The 19,978-nt window shown below is 41.4% G+C and overlaps 1 long non-coding RNA gene across 2 annotated transcripts in view; it reads left to right on the top strand.

Annotated features, from left to right (window-relative positions):
• The window catches only part of LOC120853109, an 85,490-nt gene extending 66,363 nt beyond the window's left edge, over positions 1 to 19,127 (top strand). For both annotated transcript variants that reach the window (XR_005718710.1, XR_005718711.1), the window contains exon 3: positions 19,002 to 19,127. This is a non-coding gene — a long non-coding RNA (uncharacterized LOC120853109). The remainder of the gene's footprint in view (positions 1 to 19,001) is intronic.
• Positions 19,128 to 19,978: the final 851 nt, after the last annotated feature.

The raw sequence follows: 19,978 nt of genomic DNA, 5'->3' as shown, positions 1-19,978 counted from the left end.
CAGATAATTCATCCACACTTATATTAACTGAGGGTGGAAAAGCTCTGTACTTTCCTCAGTGGGAGGCATGTCTCTCAATGGTCCCGTGACTCCAGACTTCCCTGTGGAATATTTCCTGGCATCTCCTGGCTGTAAGGTGCTCTACCATACTCATCAAGTCTGTGAGGCCTCCCCAGAGACCACACATCCCTTGCTGTGTGAGAGAGTAGGTGGATTTTCATAGCTGGGACAGGCCTGAGCAGAGAAGCAGCTTTTGGCTCTAGCTGAAGAAGGAAATAAAATAGGTGGAGATTCTAGGTTCCTCCTATGCTGAACCAATGACAAAAAGGCCTGTTCTGGAAATCCCAAAGAGGAAGGAAAGAGTAGAAGAGAGTCTGTTGCACTGTACATACTTTATTGACTCCCAAGCAGAGGAATCACCTGTCATTTCATCAGACAGTTGAAAATTAAGATGTTTTTCTTTTTAATCTGTAGGAAGAGAGTGCAATGTAGTACTTGGAAGAATAGGTGGGCCCTGGGGTCAGATGCCAGGTTCTTCGTTATCCTGACATAAGCCAAATCTCATTACCATGTAAGTTGTTTAATATCACTAAATCTTAACTGCCTTAATGTATGAAACAGGGAAAATAATACATACCTCTTGAGTTGCTGGGAAGAGCAAATGTGCATAGTAAATGCTCGATAAATATTACCTGTTAGTATTGGCTACTAGGCCTTTCCCCAAACATTTAGTATTTTCCTTCCATTGACTGAATATGCTCTTAACTCTGCAAAGCAGAGATAATCATTCTGACTCTTCTACAGACAAACTTTTTTGGATGCATTCTGTTTGCTCATAAGAAACCTTCCAGTTGCAACTTTAAAATCTTCTAGCTTTAGAATACCTTTATTTCATCTAAAAATACACATTTTTCAAGCCATGTCATGTCTTTTCATTTGTAAGCATTGAGATGATCTGTGTAGTCAAAGATCTAAAGCAAAGTGTATTCTTACAGTGAGGAAGTGAAGCTTGTGAGGTAGCCTTGAGTCATCTCTGGCTGTGGGAAGATTTTGATCATGAAACCTTTTTGGAAAAGTCCACTCTCTGGGGAGCAGTAGGATCACTATGGTATAGAGAATCTTCAAAGAGGTTCTATGTTAAAATCTTTATTGCCAAGCCAGCCAAGTTCATCTATATGCACACAGGCCAGTTTATTGGCAGAACTGGACCATTACTGTACTTCCTTTCCCTTCCCATTCTCTTTCTCCCCCCACGCTCCCTCACCCTCTTCCTGCCCCTTCTCCCCGCTCTCCCCTTCTGCCATCATATTCTCCTTCTTCCTCCCCTTCCCCTTTCCCCTCACTCCTCCTCTTATCATGTTAAGCCTTGCATTATTTTCCTTCTTACATACTTGGGGCTGCTGGGGTTTTGTTACCTATAGAACAAGCGACAATGAAAATCATCTCTGTGATCTTTCAACTTTACCCTGTAAAATGGGAACTTGCCCCCTTCTATACTCCTTTCAAATTGTGCTATAAGGACTGAGTTAGAACTTTCTGAGGGTGTTCAATCCCCCTCCTCCTTTGATAATTGAGGCTTGGAAAGTTTTCCCTAGAAGTCCACACACATGCATATGAGACCCAGGGACTCAGTACCTGGAAAACTGTGTTCTCACTTTATAACCACTTTTTATTAGTTACTTCCATGCCCAGTATCCACACAGTGGGGATTTGCTTGTCAGTTCCCTGATCTTGATGTTTCCCAGTCCTCTTACTTCTAGGAAAGGGCCCAAGTTGGGTGCCAGATAATTGCAGAGTCAGAAATTTCAAGTACTTGTTTTGACCAGAGATACCTAAAGGGTCCAGACTTTTCTGTTTATTCATAAGTCTGCCCGAGCAGTCAATGAGCAGTCAAGTCTGGCCTCTCTGACTTGAGAAGTGTCCTGATATTAGCAATGAGTCTGAGTCCTGGAATCTGGAAAAGTGCTGTTTGCCTTGATTGAACAGGTGAGAAATGGCCAACTGATGGCTCTAGAAGTGAAGAAGTTTTAATTATTTTCATGATGGCTTGTATCAGTATTTAACAGCAAAATGCCATGGCTCGTTTGATGTAAGAAGCATGGTAAAATGATGGCTTTTATTTTTTTTAACAGATTGTCTGAGTCTATCACCCCTTCCCAAAGAACTGTCTTATTCCTCCCCATGTGCAGCCTTAGAGCTTAGGACAGCATCTTGGGAGCAAATAGGCACAGAGCAAGTGCTGATTGCCTGAATGAATGTGTGCTCTGTTCAAAGCTTCATAAATTGTCATATACTAAATATTTTTTGTGATTAAGACTCTTAAGTTTGATGTTGACAGAGAATTTAATGCCAGGGTTAATCTCTGGGTAACAGATCTAACTCACCCATGCTTTTTTACTCTCCTAGGACCCAGGGTAATTTTGCCCTGGGATGTGGAAATATAAGTTTCTTGGATATCAGAGTTTGAGGGGAGACTCAAATGAAAATCATCAGAGAGAGGTCAAGGAGGCCACATTGGAGTCCTAAGGTCGCTGCTAAAAGTGGCCTAGGAAAATGCTCTTCCTGTCAATCATGGTACCTGTTACAGGGCTGGGAATTTGGTGGAATAGAGAAAAAAAAAAGAGAGAGAGAGAAAGTAGAAACTTATGCTTATGTCCCCTATGTGACTCTAAGGTTGATCCATGATTGATATCTGTGGAAAGGAAAAGCAAAGAACCAGGACCACAAGAAAAAATTGAGGTGGTTTTCAGTTCCCTCTCGCCATACTTTCTTTTGTATATTGTCCAGATTTCTCATTGTATAGATGAGGAAACTGAGGATTACAGTGGCTAAGTGATGTCTCAAAGTTATCTAATCCGCTATAGAGCGGGACCTAAAATCTGGTTGTCAGCTCTCCAGAACATCCTTGTTTCTATCAGCTTCCTATTCTCTCCCTCAGTCCCATTGTCAGAGACCTCCTCTCCTGGTCCCTCTCTCATAGTAACAATCTGTGGAGAATTTACCACATCCAAGGCACTGTGCACTTTCCATGTATTTTATTTATCCTAACAACTTTATAAGGTTGGCACAATTATCATCCCTACATCATGGATGAGCCAGCTGAAGTTTAGAGAGGTGAAGTAGCTTTCCATAGCTATTAATAACACTGAGTCCAAAGCTCATGTTGTTGAACACTTCACCCCAGCATCTCTGCACGGGGCTTGATTTGCACATGGTCTCCGTTCCTGTGGAATCAACAGGGCTTGCATTTTTTCTATCAATAATTCATGTTTGAGTGTTTATTTGTTTTTTAGGGGCTTCCCCAGTGGCTCAGTGGTAAAGGCTGCGCCTGCAATGCAGAAGACACAGGAGATGTGGCCACAGTCCATGGGGTCACAGTCAGACACGACTCATCAAGTGCGTGCACACACATTTGTTTTCTAAGGCTGCCATAACAAAGTACCACAAACTGCGTGCCTTAAATCACAGAAGTTTATTCTTTCACAATTCTAGAGGCTGGAAATTTGAGATCTGAGTGTTAGTGTGGTTGGTTTCTTTCAAGGTCTCTTTTCTTGGCTTGCAGATATGCATCTTATTCCAGTATATTTGCATGGTCTTCCTTCTGTACACGTCTGTGTCCTAATGTCCTCTTATAAAGACAGCAATCGTATTGGATCAGGGCCCACCCTAAGAACCTCGTTTTAACTGATTACCTCTTTAAAGACCCAGTCTCCAAGTACAGTCACATTCTGAAGTACGGGGGATTAGAACTTCAACATATAAATTTTGAGGGGACACATTTCAGTTTGTGACAGCTGATATGTCCCTTTTGAAATATTTTCATCTTGAAGAAATTCTCTTGGATACAAAAGCCCAAAGCAATAACCTGCAGTGGGTGGTTCCAGCACCAGAACAAATGCAATATGTGTTCTGTTTAAGAAGGGGAGGGAATAATGCAGGTTTTAACTTCACTTCCCATTATATTGGCCAATTTTGACTCATAGATAAGTTGCATTTATGAATTATGAATTCTCAAGTCATCTTAAGGGACCTGGATTATCAACACCCATGGTGGATTCATGTCAATGTATGGCAAAACCAATACAGAATTGTAAAGTAAAATAAAAAAAAATTAAATTAAAAAAAAAAGAAAAATAATTTACACAGGTAGTGCCTGTTCATCAGACCCTCAATTGTCAATATGTATTTCTAATAGTCATCCCTTCTGGAAGAATCTGTAACCATCAGAATTTAATGTGATTAACAGCAATTTTCAAGTTACAGAGGTATCTTGGGTAAATTCCCAGGGTCAAAGAACGACACGTCCCCAGAGCCATTTACTGTTAGCTTGAGTGCTATTTGCTTCGTGTGCAAATAATCACTGGCTCCTGAATGAAGAGAGGCCAATTCCTCTTTCTCAGGAAGGCCCTCAAGTTCTGTTTATAAGTCCTCTTTAGCAGAAAATCCAGACTCAGAGAGCCTGCAGTTACCCTCTGACTTCTCCCTGTAACAAAGTAAAATCAAGGACAGGATGGGTAAACAGTTCACATGACTGGGCTTCGAGAGCTGCCCACCAGCCCAGAGGCCCTGGAATCAGGAGCCAATGAGGAAGAAGCGGTGCAGCTTAGTGAGCAGGGGCCTTGGGGCTTCTCCCGCCGTGTGACATGGAGGCACACGGTGGCTCTGTTGTCCCCAGAAGAATGAGGTGCCAGGCTGCTGTGCTGAGAAGAAGCAGAAACCTCTTCCCCTCTCTCCTCTTCCTTCATGTCCCCTCCTCCACCTTGGCACCTGAACTTGTTGTTCAGGTCTGGCAGGTTGCGCAGATGGCATAGTATTTTATTGGGCCCGTCAAACCTGTGACCAAAAGGTGTCTGTTCAGTGATATCAACACTGACTGATTCTTTTCCCTTACTTCCATTCCCTACCACCCCAAAAGCCCTGGCTTTATTTCCTTTTGAAGAATACCTGGATTAAGGCTGTTACCTTTAATTTAAACCAATTCAGTTTGTCATGATCAATCACTCAGTTGTGTTTCACTCTTTGTGACCCCATGGACTGTAGCCCGCCAGCCTCCTCTGTCCATGGGATTTTTCAGGAAGAATACTAGAGTGGGTTACCATTTCCTTCTCCAGGGGATCTTCCCAACCTAGGGATCAAATGCATGTCTCCTGTATTACAGGCGTATTCTTCACCTGCTGAGCCACTGGGGAAGCCCCAAGATGACATCAAAAATAAAATTCCCATCCTTGGTATCTAATCCCAACCCTTCTGTAGCTCAGTGTGTGACCAGCATGAGTTGCTTGACCTTGCTCACCCTCATGAGTCTTCCTTCTGTAAAATAATCTTGAAGTTTCCTTATAGCTCTGTCTCTACCAAGAAATGAACCAAACAGTGTGTGGCTTATCTCCAAACTGAAGACTCTGGGAGACCCAGCAGTCCCTCGTCCCCACTGTTTGTTCGGACTGTCAGTTGATTCACCCTGTCACTGGGTGAGGTCAGGGGGCAGTGGTGCCACTGGCTGTGGGCTCAGCTCTGCCTCCCAGACAATCCTCCTGAGACAAGTCTGGGCTTTTCCCCAAATGCTTGTGAAAGCAAGTCAGAGCCTGAGAGATAGGGTGGTCACAGGACAGGGGAGTGTCCCACATTTGTTTCTGATCCCCAGAACACAACAGATGGACTTAGGATAACTTAGGATGTGTAAGTGAACATTCTTGTCAAGAGGCCAAAGAGGACAGTGCCAGAACCACTCTGTGCCAGATTGTGCCAAAGGCTGCTGCTTCCCCATGGGATCTGGGAGGCTGAGGGCTGTGCACTGCTCCAGCGAGAGGCAGAGGTGTAGAAGGCTCCAGCATTTCCTCATTTTGTTCACAGCTTGTAGGTACCTCGGCTAGCAAAGGACCAGCCATTCTTCCGCCCTTCTCTCTGTTCCTCCTGTCTTTCTTTTTGTCTTTGAAGAAAGCATTCATTTTCTCTTTTCAAAGCCATAACCAAATGTTTATTGCTGTTTCTAAATAAGAGGGTCAAACCACAGTGAAAAAATTTAATTACTGCTTCATGGAAAATCCTTTCTTCAAAATAGTGATGTGTCTAGGCATTTGAACACTGAATAATCTTTGTTGCATCATTGATAACTGTTTAATGCACATTATTCAGAAAACCTGGAGAGATTAAAAATTTGAATGCTACATATTTTTTTGTATTCTTGAGAAAAGTATATGAAAAAGTATACTTTCTGTATACTTCCGTATACTAGATGTTTTTTTAGCCATTTATGCTGTCACCGACGTACTCCTCCTTTGTAAATAACATGAAATATTTGTTCATGGAGGTGGAAGGGATTTTCACATGATTCATAACCATCTGGTTATATAGCAGGAAATGAGATGTTTGGCAATTTTTTTCTATCATTTTTTTGCCAATGCTTCTTTTTTTTTCCTAAAGAAATTAAACATGTGTTCCATGGCCTACGACCTGTAAGAGGCCTCATACTATTTCTCGGTATAGTCTGTAGGCTAGCAGTACACGTGTTGCTAGGAGCTCAGCGACCCGTGAACACAGCTGCCTGGAGTTAATGATTCAGGAGCCACCATCTGTGCTGAGTTCTGTCTCCACATTTGCCATGCAGATACGGCCAGAGGCCAAGGCAGTGCTCAGGCTCACAAACCTACATCCTGCTCATCAGAAAATTTCCCAGGGAGAAGGTCCAGCTTTCAGAATGTTAAAACTTCAGGTGAGTCATTAGAGTCTCACCTTTGAGGAGTCTGTTGGCCAAGTTAGTCAGCTAGACTATGACAGGTTAGCCACCAATGTGTAACATGGCAAGCCGCAGGGGCCTGACAAATCAGTTAGCTCCAACAACCTCCTTTTTTATATGCAAATCCAAATTTCTCTTTATAGTTGTGCTGAAGAGACTATAATGTGTTCTTGGTAGATAAGGATAAGCATTAAAGGCCTCTCATGTGTGGAGCTGAAAGGATTTATCCTTTGCTTTGACTCCTTTTTCACTAACCCTGTGTGAATTTTCTAGAAGGGGCCCATCTTGGACTGGGAAGATCTGGCCTTTGGGTTGGTGGGTGAGGAGCAAAGAAGGATATGAGAGATGGCATCTTAATCTGCAAGAGAGGCTGGACCATAGATCTAGGCAGGCTGCGCACTGAGTTGTCCACCAAAAGTGTTGGGCAGGTTCTAGGTAGATGATATCAGGAAGGAAACTAAGGCAAAAAGAAAGAGTTTCAAGGAGAGGATGAGATGCAGACATCCTAGGTAGGGTTCCCCTCTCACAGCGCACAGCTGTGGACCCCTTTTCATAGGGGATCTGTGGCTTATGCTGTAGGCAGGGAAGGAAATGTTAAGATCAACAAATTAGCTCAGATGCCTCCCCTCTGACCCTACAAGATTGCACACAGGTTCAGACCTAGAGCTTGAAACAAAAGATGAAGTTTTCAGAAATTTTGAAATATATATTGTGCATATACTAGAGATTTGCCAAGAGAATGCACTGGTCATAGCAAACACCCTCTTCCAGCAACACAAGAGAAGACTCTATACATGGACATCATCAGATGCTCAATATCGAAATCAGATTGATTATATTCTTTGCAGCCAAAGATGAAGATGCTCTATACAGTCCGCAAAAAACAAGACTGGAAGCTGACTGTGGCTCAGATCATGAACTCCTTATTGCCAAATTGAGACTGAAATTGAAGAAAGTAGGGAAAACCACTAGACCATTCAGGTATGACCTAAATAAAATCCCTTATGATTATGTGGTGGAAGTGACAAATAGATTCAAGGGATTAGATCTGATAGACAGAGTGCCTGAAGAACTATGAATGGAGGTTCATGACATTGTACAGGAAGCAGTGATCAAGACCATCCCTAAGAAAAAGAAATGCAAAAAGGCAAAATGGTTGAGGAGGCCTTACAAGTAGCTGTGAAGAGAAGAGAAGCTCAATGTATGGCAAAACCAATACAGAATTGTAAAGTAAAATAAAAAATAAATTAAAAAAAAAGGAATTAAAAAAAAAACACAAAGAAGAAAAGGAAAAATATTTCCATTTGAATGCAGAGTTCCAAAGAATAGCAAGGAGAAATAAGAGAGCCTTCCTCAATGATCAGTGCAAAGAAATAGAGGAAAACAATAGAATGGGAAAGACTAGAGGTCTCTTCAAGAAAATTAGAGATACCAAGGGAACATTTCATGCAAAGATGGGCTCAATAAAGGACAGAAATGGCATGGACTTAACAGAAACAAAAGATACTAAGAAGAGGTGGCAAGAATACACAGAAGAACTGTACAAAAAAGATCTTCATGACCCAGATAACCACGATGGTGTGATCACTCACCTAGAGCCATACATCATGGAATGCGAAGTCAAGTGGGCCTTAGGAAGCATCAATATGAACAAAGCAAGTGGAGGTGATGGAATTCCAGTCGAACTATTTCCTAAAAGATGATGCTGTGAAAGTTCTGCACTCAATTTGCCAGCAAATCTGGAAAACTCAGCAGTGGCCACAGGACTGGAAATGGTCAGATTTCATTCTAATCCTGAAGAAAGGCAATGCCAAAGAATGTTCAAACTACTGCATGATTGCACTCATCTGACACACTAGCAAAGTAATGCTCAAAATTCTCCAAACCAGGCTTCAACAGAATGTGAACTGTGAACTTCCAGATGTTCAAGCTGGATTTAGAAAAGGCAGAAGAATCAGAGATCAAATTGCCAACATCCATTGGATCATCAGAAAAAGCAAGAGAGTTCCAAAAGAACATCTACTTCTGCTTTATTGACTATGCCAAAGCCTTTGACTGTGTGGATCACCACAAACTGTGGAAAATTCTTCAAGAGATGGGAATACCAGACCACCTGACCTGCCTTCTGAGAAATATGTATGCAAGTCAAGAAGCAACAGTTAGAATTGGACATGGAACAACAGACTGGTTCCAAATTAGGAAAGGAGTATGTCAAGGTTCTATATTGTCACCCTGCTTATTTAACTTATATGCAGAGTACATCATGAGAAATGTTGGATTGGATGAAGCATAAGCTGGAATCAAGATTTCTGGGAGAAATATCAATAACCTCAGATATGCAGATGACACCAGCCCTATGGAAGAAAGCAAAGAAGAACTAAAGAGCCTCTTGATGAAAGTGAAAGAGGAGAGTGAAAAAGTTGGCTTAAAGCTCAACATTCAGAAAACTAAGATCAGGCATCCGGTCCCATCACTTCATGGCAACTAGATGGGGAAACAATGGAAACAGTGACAGACTTTATATTTTTGGGCTCCAAAATCACTGCAGATGGTGACTGTAGCCATGAAATTAAAAAGACTCTTGCTCCTTGGAAGAAAAGTTATGACCAAACTAGACAGCATATTAAAAAGCAGAGACATTACTTTGCCAACAAAAGTCCATCTAGTCAAAGCTATGGTTTTTCCAGTAGTTGTGTATGAATGCTAGGGTTGTACTATAATGAAAGCTGTTACTTAGTAAGTGAGTAAGTGAGTTAGTCGCTTAGTCGTGCCTGACACTTTGCAACCCCATGGACTGTAGCCCTCCAGGCTCCTCTGTCCATGAGATTTTCCAGGCAAGGATACTGGAGTGGGTTGCCATTTCTTTCTCCAGGACATCTTCCCAACCTAGGGATCAAACCCAGGTCTCTTGCACTGCAGGCAGATTCTTTACCGACTGAGCTACAAGGCTAAAGAATTGATGCTTTTGAATTGTGGTGTTGGAGAAGACTCTTGAGAGTCGCTTGGACAGCAAGGAAATCCAACCATTCCATCCTAGAGGAAATCTATCTGAATAGTCATTGGAAGGACTGATACTAAGCTGAAACTCCAATATTTTTGCCACCTGATGGGTAGAACTAACTCATTGGAAAAGACCCTGATGCTGGGAAATATTGAAGGCAAGAGGAGAAGGGGACAACAGAGGTCGAGATTGTTGGATGGCATCACTGACTCAATAGACATGAGTTTGAGTAAACTCCGAGAGTTGGTGATGAACAGGGAAGCCTGGCATGCTGTAGTCCATGGGGTCACAAAGAGCCAGACACAACTGAGTGACCGAACTGAACTGATATTGTGTATATTGTCCAAGTATATAGTGTGTATTTGTAGCTGTGATGATTTGGCAGGGGGGAGTAAAACACTTTTTACATAGCAATCCTCTCTGAAGATGGCAGGAAACTGGAAGATTGAGAATAAAAGTGTCAACCAGGGACAATGACACCATAACCTTCTCACTGGTCACCTGGTTTTCCTGACTAAACCATCCTCCCCACTGCTGCATAAGAGAGTGCCTCAAATGGAGGTCTGCTCACTCTTAGGCTCAAAAAATGTCTGTGGATCTCCCCCTTACAGAATAAAGCCCAACCTCCCTGGAATAGTCTCCAAGTCTCTCCCTGGTCTGGCTGGAGTCCAAGTCTCCAGTCTTGTTTCCCGCACATTTGCTCATCCCCACCCAGGATGGGCACACCCTCGACTCACAGGAAGCTGCTCATGGCTCTAGGGCAAGCCCTTTCCCTCCACGCCACCATTGCTTATGTGCATTCATCCACGGATGCCCTGGCTCAGCTCTGCTCTTGGAAACCTTACCCACTCTTCGTTCCTTGAGTCCCAGTCAACCACTCCCTCATCTACTGTCAGACGTTACAGTGGGGCTTCCCTCTGTTTTGTATTAAATCCATCTGTCTGTGTGCATTTCCCACACCAGTCTGGTAGGCTAGTGCTTTGAGGGAATATTTGTAGCTAATCTTTCATTCTTCACAGTCTTGAAAATAGCAAGTGCTCAATAAGTGTTCAATCTACTGCTTTCCTGTGGTGGACATTAGCCACCATCTGAATGTACTAAATCTGTTTTTAATAGGTGTGCATTTATACCTATGATTATTAACCAATAATTTAGGTTAAAGTAGAGCTACTAATCTGAGTTAGAAAAGTTATCTGATCACTACAATATTATTTAGAATTTTACTTAGAATATTATTTCTAAAATGTAACTATTACTTTTGAGTATCTGCAGTTATCAGATAAAGTGCTGTTTCTTCTTGAATTGATCCTGATGGACAATTTAAATTATGATATTGTAATAGCTTTAACAGTGCTCATCTATGTTTCAAATTCAATAAAATTATTTTTTATAATGACAACTGTAGGTTTTTTGCTTTTTGTTTTTTACTTTACAATTCTGTATTGGTTTTGCCATACATTGACATGAATCCACCACGGGTGTACATGCGTTCCCAAACATGAACCCCCCTCCCACCCCCCTCCCCATGACATCTCTCTGGGTCATCCCCGTGTACCAGCCCCAAGCATGCCATATCCTGCATCGGACTTAGACTGGCGATTCGATTCTTACATGATATTATACATGTTTCAATGCCATTCTCCCAAATCATCTCACCCTCTCCCTCTCCCTCTGAGTCCAAAAGTCTGCTATACACATCTGTGTCTTTTTTGCTGTCCTGCATACAGGGTCATCATTGCCATCTTTCTAAATTCCATATATATGTGTTAGTATACTGTATTGGTGTTTTTCTTTCTGGCTTACTTCACTCTGTATAATCGGCTCCAGTTTCATCCATCTCATCAGAACAATGTTTGTTTTTTTTTTAAGTATACTTGATTTACGGAGTTGTTAGTTTCTGGTGTACAGCAAAGGGATTCATATACATGTATGTCTATATATATATATATAGGGGTTCCCAGGTGGTGCTAGTGGTAGAGAACCCACCTGCCAGTGTAGGAGATGTAAGAGACGCAGGTTTGATCCCTGGGTCAGGAAGATCCCCTGGAGGAGGAAATGGCAACCCACTTCAGTATTCTTGTGTGATATATATTCTTTTTAAGATGATTTTCCATTGTAGTTTATTATTACAAGATATTGAATATAGGTCCCTGTGCTATACAGTGGGACCTTGTTATCTGTTTTATATGCAGTAGTTTGTATCTGTTAATCCCAAACTCCTAATTTATCCCTCCCTCCAACCTTTCCCCTTTGGTAACCATAAGTTTGTTTTCTATGTCTGTGAGTCTGTTTTTGTTTTGTATATAAATTCATTTGTATCATTTTTTAGGTTCCACATATAAGTGATATATGATATTTGCATTTGTCTGACGTACTTCACATAGTATGATAATTTCTAGGCCCTTCTATATTGCTCTTTTTAAATGGCTGAATTATATATATATATATATATATATAAATACACACACATACATATCATATATTCTTTGTCCATTTATCTGTTAGTGGACATTTGGGATGCTTCCATGTCTTGGCTACTGTGAATAGTGCTGCTATGAACACTGAGGTGAATCTATCTTTTCGAATTATTCTCTGGACACATGACCAGGAGTGGGATTGCTGGATCATATGTTAGCTCTATTTTTAGTGTTTTAAGGAACGTCCTTACTGTTTTACATAGTGGCTGCACCAATTTACATTCCCACCAACACTGAAGGAGGGTTCCATTTTCTCCAGACTCTCTCCAGTATTTATTATTTGTAGAAATTCAGTAAAATTATCAGTACCTAGGTGGATACTTCCACAGTGTTTATCTAACTAAGAGAAGTGTTTTCTTTGAATTTTTATTCCAATTCTATTATTGTTTTGATTCTCACAGAACAAACTTTAGCCCAGGTTTGTTCTGGTCAAAATTAGTGAAATTGTTGAATCAATTTAGATAGAAATGCAAGATTTTATTATACAAGGCAAAATAGAAGGGAATAAGAAAAGTGATAACTTTGGATTTGTTATTTCTTTTTATGCTCAAATTTTCAGGGAATATTGGTTCATTGAGTTAGCAAATATTCCCTGATTACAGATTATTTATCATTTGAGAAGATTTCATCAAGACTTGTAGTTTTATGCTAGTTTCAGATAATAGTGATATTTCTGATAAGCAAAATAAAAAATATACCTTAGAGTTATGATATTAATGATTAGCTATTTATTATTTACCTTTTGTTGATTTAAATTAATAACCAGAGTTTAGTCATTTGCAAAAGCCAGCTTATATGAAACACATAAAAAGCATGTCTATATTTTGTAAGTGCTGATACATATGTAACTAATAATAACTAGCACCTCCTGAATGCTTACTATGTGCCAGTCACTCTTCTAAGTATTTCGCATTTATTAACTCACTTAATCTATTGGGAGGGGTGCTTCCCTGTGGCTCAGCGGGTAAAGAATCTGTCTGCAATGCAGGAGACCTGGGTTGGGAAGATGCTCTGGAGAAGGGAAAGGCTACCTACTCCAGTTTCTGGCCTGGAGAATTCCATGAACTGTATAGTCCATGGAGTCACAAAGAGTCAGACACAACTGAACGACTTTCACTCACTTAATCTTGATCTGTGGAGTAATTTAATTTCTATAGAATTTAGGAAACATGATAAAATTATCATTTTACTTTAGAGAAGAAATAATAAGCACAGAAAAGTTGAGCAATCTTCCTGAAGTCACACAGCTGGCAAGTGGTAGAGCCAGGGAGCAAGGGCAATGCTGCCCACAGGTAGGGATTAACTGAAACACCGTGGGAGATAAAACAGAAAATTCAGTCTTTGCTTCAGGGATCCCATGGTTTAGTAAAGAAATTAGACATCTACCCCAAATTCCAAGGGGTGAAACAAACAAGGGACATTAGAGGGATTCAAATGAAGGCTGATGGAAGTCAGCAGAGGGATCAATTGCTTCTGGATGGGGAGCTGAGCAAGACTGCCTGGAGGAGGTGGCATGTTAACCATGTTGTCCAGAATGAAAGACTTTCACATAGAGATGATGGATGTGGGGAAGGAAACAAAGAAAGCAATGACTATGTCAGAAGAGTCTGATGCAAACTCTGAGACTCCAAAGTGAAACCTGGGGTGCATGAGACTCAGGATGGAAAGGTATGTGGTTCCACACTGTGGAAAACTTTCATTGCCCACAGAAAAAATATCTATATTCCTAGGCAGGAAATGGGGAGCCTTGGGGGATGTCTGTTTGAGCAGGGAAACAACATGCTGAAGTAGTCCTTATAAGAGAGAACTCTGACTGTGACTTTCAGAGTGATTTGAGACACAAAGGCCAAAAGCTTTGGGATAGGTACTAGCAAGTATCATGATGCTCTGGAAGGAGGTGGACCATGGAGGAATGGATAGGGAGGAGCAGGGAGGCACCCCTGCAGAATGGGAAACCAGGGGTCTTGAGACCAACCTGGGTTTGGTACTGGTATCCTCACTGTCTAGCTGTGTATCCTTCAGCGACTTCATCTTCTCTGAGATAAACATGGGGATGATCATCACTCCCCCACAGTTTGGTTATGAGATCACGTGTGTGAGCCCCCCAACACCGTGTGTGCATGTAGCAAACGCTCATCACAACACCTAGGAGGATTGCTGTCGTTGCTGTCGTTGCTGATACTTGAGGGTGAAGAGACCCTCAAAGCTGTCTCTAAGGTCTTAAATGTCTCTGAAAAGAAGGATAGGGTGGCTTTGATAGGAATAAAAAGCACAGAAGGTGCAACAAGCTTGAGGAGGGAAAAATGAGCTCAGTTGAGCAAAGATTGTCCTTTGCTTTTGATCGGGCTCTGGAGGATGTGGAGGGAGCAGGGAGCCACCTGTAAAGGGGTGATATTAACCCTATTAGCAGGACAAGCTGGGGAAGATGCCAGCCCTGCAGGCCCAAATACATAGTCTGTGATCCCAGGTGAGCCACAGTTTTTCTCAGCCTGAATTAACATTCTGCATCAGTGTTGGAGTCCCACCTCATTCTGCATAAATCAATGCATATGGAGGGAGAGAGAATGGGAGGGAGGGAACATAACAAGCCTTCTCCATACACAGGAGGCTTGGGAGGGTGACCTAAGCTGGGGAATGTTGCAGATTCTTCTCTACCTCCCCAAGAAGGAAGATGTTAATCAGCCTCCTCCTTGGACATTGTGTATCCCAAGGGACAACAGAGCTTTTAAAGTGAAGCCTCTGATGCTGGAAGGCCCCAGGAAAAGCCTGGTGGCCCTGGAACTAGGCCTTCGGTGGTGTGACAGGAGGGTCCTGGACCAGAAGGAAGGACAGTTCCGACCCTGCAGCTCTACTCCAACGGGAGGAGTGACTTTGGCTCAGTCATTTACTTCTCTGGATATCAGTTTTTTCCACTTACAATTTCTCAGCTAGACTAGAATCATAATAACTGAATCATATAATTCCTTTCAATATATAATAAAGAGAAAATCATAAAATTCCTTCCCACCCCCAACCTTGGTCATAATGGTAGGTAAGATTTGAAATGGTTTCTAAACCAGGATGAAAAGCCCTAATGTCATTCTTATATCTCCTTCATATTTTTTGGTAGAAAATGGCCAAGTCTCTTCTTGTCCTAATGGATTAATGGTTTATGATGAATTAGAAAGAACTTGCCATTTCAGTACAGAGAACAGAAACTCTAGAATTCTGCAATTATATAGTTAATTCTTATTATAAAAATCTGCTATGCACTACATATACCAATACATGCTTTTGAGCAATCAGTCAACAATTATTTAAATTCTGCTATGAGAGAACACCCTCTTCCAACAACACAAGAGAAGACTCTACACATGGACATCACCAGATGGTCAACACTGAAATCAGATTGATTATATTCTGCAGCCAAAGATGGAGAAGCTCTATACAGTGAGCAAAAACAAGACCGGGAGCTGACTGTGGCTCAGATCATGAACTCCTTATTGCCAAATTCAGACTTAAATTGAAGAAAGTAGGGAAAACCACTAGACCATTCAGGTATGACCGAAATCAAATCTATACAGTAGAAGTGAGAAATAGATTTAAGGGACTAGATCTGATAGACAGAGTGCCTGATGAACTATGGATGGAGGTTCATAACATTGTACAGGAGGCAGGGAGTGAGACCATTGCCAAGAAAAAGAAATGCAAAAAGGCAAGATGGCTGTCTGAGAAGGCCTTACAGACAGCTGTGAAAAGAAGAGAAGTGAAAAACAAAGGAGAAAAGAAAAGATATACCCATTTGAATGCAGAGTTCCAAAGAAGAGCAGGATAGATAAGAAAGCCTTTCTCAATGATCAATGCAAAGAAATAGAGGAAAACAATAGAATGGGAAAGACTAGAGGTCTCTTCAAGAAAATTAGAGATACCAAGGGAACATTTCATGCAAAGATGGGCACAATAAAGCACAGAAATGGTATGGACCTAACAGAAGCAGAAGATATTAAGAAGAGGTGGCAAGAAGACACAGAGAACTATACAAAAAAGATCTTCATGACCCAGATAATCAGGATGATGTGATCACTCACCTAGAGCCATACATCATGGAATGTGAAGTCAAGTGGGCCTTAGGAAGCATCACTACAAACAGAGCCAGTGGAGGTGATAGAATTCCAGTTGAAATACTAAATCCTAAAAGATGATGCTGTGAAAGTTCTGCATTCAATATGCCAACAAATTTGGAAAACTCAGCAGTGGCCACAGGACTGGAAAAGGTCAGTTTTCATTCTAATCCCAAAGAAATGCCAAGGAATGTTCAAACTACTGCACATTTGCACTCATCTCACATGCTAGCAAAGTAATGCTCAAAATTCTCCAAGCCAGGCTTCAACAGAATGTGAACTGTGAACTTCCAGATGTTCAAGCTGGATTTAGAAAAGGCAGAAGAACCAGAGTTCAAATTGCCAACACCCGCTGGATTATCGAAAAAGCAAGAGAGTTCCAGAAGAACATCTACTTCTGCTTTATGGACTACGCCAAAGCCTAGTCAATAGGCTGTGTGGATCACAATAAACTGTGGAAAATTCTTCAAGAGATGAGAATACCAGACCACCTGATCTGCCTCTTGAGAAATCTATGTACAGCTCAAGAAGCACCAGTTAGAACTAGACATGAAACAACAGACTGGTTCCAAATTGGGAAAGGAGTATGTCAAGGTTGTATATTGTCACCCTACTTATTTAACTTATATGCAGAGTACATCAAGAGAAATGCTGGGCTGGGTGAAGCACAAGCTGGAATCAACATGGCCGGGAGAAATATCAATAACCTCGGATACACAGATGACACCACCCTTATGGCAGAAAGAGAAGAAGAACTATAGAGCCTCTTGATGAAAGTGAAAGAGGAGAGTGAAAAAGTTGGCTTAAGGCTCAACATTCAGAAACTAAGATCATGGCATCCAGTCCCATCACTTCATGGGAAATAGATGGGGAAATAGTGAAATCAGTGTCAGACTTTATATTTTGGGACTCCAAAATCACTGCAGATGGTGACTGCAGCCATGAAATTAAAAGACGCTTGCTCCTTGGGAGGAAAGTTATGACCAACCTAGACAGCATATTAAAAAGCAGAGACATTCCTTTGCCAACAAAGGTCCGACTAGTCAAAGCTATGGTTTTTCCAGTAGTCATGTATGGATGTGAGAGTTGGACTATAGAGAAAGCTGAGTACCGAAGAACTGATGCTTTTGAAGTGTGGTGTTGGAGAAAACTCTTGAGAGTCCCATGGACTGCAAGGAGATCCAACTAGTCCATCCTCAAGGAAATCAGTTCTGAATATTCAAAGGACTGATGCTGAAGCTGAAACTCCAATACTCTGGCCACCTGATGGGAAAAACTGACTCATTGGGAAAGACCCTGATGCTGGGAAAGATTGAGGGCAGGAGGAAAAGGGGACGACAGAGGATGAGATGGTTGGATGGCATCACCAACTCAATGGACACGGGTTTGGGTAAACTCTGGGAGTTCGTGATGGATAGGAAGGCCTGGCATGCTGCAGCCCATGGGGTTGCAAAGAGTTGGACACGACTGAGCGATTGAACTGAACTGATTCTGCTATAACTGATTTGCTCTTCAATTCAGTTCAGTCGCTCAGTCGTGTCCAACTCTTTGCAACCCCATGAATCGCAGCACGCCAGGCCTCCCTGTCCATCACCTTCTCCCAGAGTTCACTCAGACTCACGTCCATTGAGTCTGTGATGCCATCCAACCATCTCATCCTTGGTCGTCCCCTTCTCCTCCTGTCCCCATTCCCTCCCAGCATCAGAGTCTTTTCCAATGAGTCAACTCTTCACATGAGGTGGCCAAAGTACTGGAGCTTCAGCTTCAGCATCATTCCTTCCAAAGATATCCCAGGGTTGATCTCCTTCTGAATGGACTGGTTGGATCTCCTTGCAGTCCAAGGGACCCTCCAGAGTCTTCTCCAACACCACAGTTCAAAACCATCAATTCTTCGGCATTCAGCCTTCTTCACAGTCCAACTCTCACATCCATACATGACCACAGGAAAAACAATAGCCTTGATTAGACGGACCTTATTCGGCAGAGTAATGTCTCTGCTTTTGAATATACTTATCTAGGTTGGTCATAACTTTTCTTCCAAGGAGTAAGTGTCTTTTAATTTCATGGCTGCAGTCACCATCTGCAGTGATTTTGGAGCCCCCAAAAATAAAGTCTGACACTGTTTCCACTATTTCCCCATCTATTTCCCATGAAGTGATGGGACCAGATGCCATGATCTTCATTTTCTGAATGTTGAGCTTTAAGCCAACTTTTTCACTCTCCTCTTTCACTTGCATATCCATAAATGTACCACAAACAGACTTCCATTTCATCATCTATTTTTCTGTGTGCTCATTTTTACTAGCTAACTAGTATTCTTTCATGGGGCTCCCTGGTGGCTTCGATGGTAAAGAATCTGCCTACAAAGTAGGAAACTCAGGTTCGATTCCTGGGTCAGAAAGATCCCCTGGAGAAGGGGATAGCGACCCACTCCAGAATCCTTGCCTGGACAGTTCCATGGACAGAGCAGCCTGGCAGGTCACAGTCCATGGGATCATAAAGAGTCGGACACAACTGAGCAACTAACACACACACTTTCTACCACATGGATATTCAGTAGAATCTCTCATATCCAACTTTTATTCTAGCTTACAGTGTACCCCAGGCCATTTATTTTAGATTAAGAAATATTTGCCAATCTAGAGAAAAAGACTTTGGTATTGTTAAAGTTTTCTCTCATTATTTTACAGTTCTTCACTATAACTGAACTCAACAGCATTTTTGAGAGGATGGAGCTCAACCTTACTTGGTCTTTCTAAAATATCCAATACGTTTTTTTTTTTTTTTTTAATAAAAATCTGTCTTTTGTTGTGGAATTGGTGTACATATTATTTAATTAAATTACATAATTACAGCAAAAGCTGTAACAGCATAAATAGGTTTGGGAACAAACACAGCTGCATCCTGGTGAGCATACAACTCACCAAGTGAGAGTGTGAGCGTGTGGGTTAGCTAAAGAGGGCTTCCAGCGGTGAAAACTCAGCATGCTGGGGCATTAGACAATACATTTAGGTAAAGAATAGAGCATGATGGTTAATCCAGGGGGCTATATAGATCTTAAAGAATACTTCTACTGTGCAGTGATTTATTTAACCAATTTCCTATGTTGGATATCTAAAAGTTCTTTTCTTTCTTATTGTTAAAATTATCCATGCACATAATTCTTTAAGGTACTTTCTTAATGATTCCCAGAACTGGAACTACTGGGTAAAATTATATAGCTTTTAAAGAACTTAAATGCACATTTTCAAATTGTCCCCCAGAAAGTCTTCCTTGAACTTAATATTTTGAAACACAATTTCAAATAATTAAGTAACCTTTTAGCAGTGAGTCTAATTAAGCAACCAGCTTCATTTTTCTGCTTGTGGTAGGAATTTAAGTCTGATTTTTAATCCTCAATGACTTCACTCCTTTTAAGACATGGCAGAAAAAGACCTTCCCTTTGTTTTCTGAGACAATAGCAACAGTTCCCACAGATGAAATTTATTTTTACCTAGTAATTCAATCCACTTGGTTTTAGGATAGGACCAGGCAAAATGAGCCAAAAATGCAAGATGAAGGCAGCTTGATTTTTAGGCTGTGTATATAGTTGAGCTTTGAATTTGGCTGACACAAACAGTTTCCATGGTTTGGGAGTTTTTGTTGTAGCAACAAGTTCTTTGGGCAA

This window comes from Oryx dammah, unplaced genomic scaffold, assembly GCF_014754425.2.
Source record: "Oryx dammah isolate SB20612 unplaced genomic scaffold, SCBI_Odam_1.1 HiC_scaffold_26, whole genome shotgun sequence".
Classification (NCBI taxonomy): domain Eukaryota; kingdom Metazoa; phylum Chordata; class Mammalia; order Artiodactyla; family Bovidae; genus Oryx; species Oryx dammah.
Note: the sequence above shows the minus strand (reverse complement) of the source record. Positions and strands in the feature narration are given on the sequence as shown.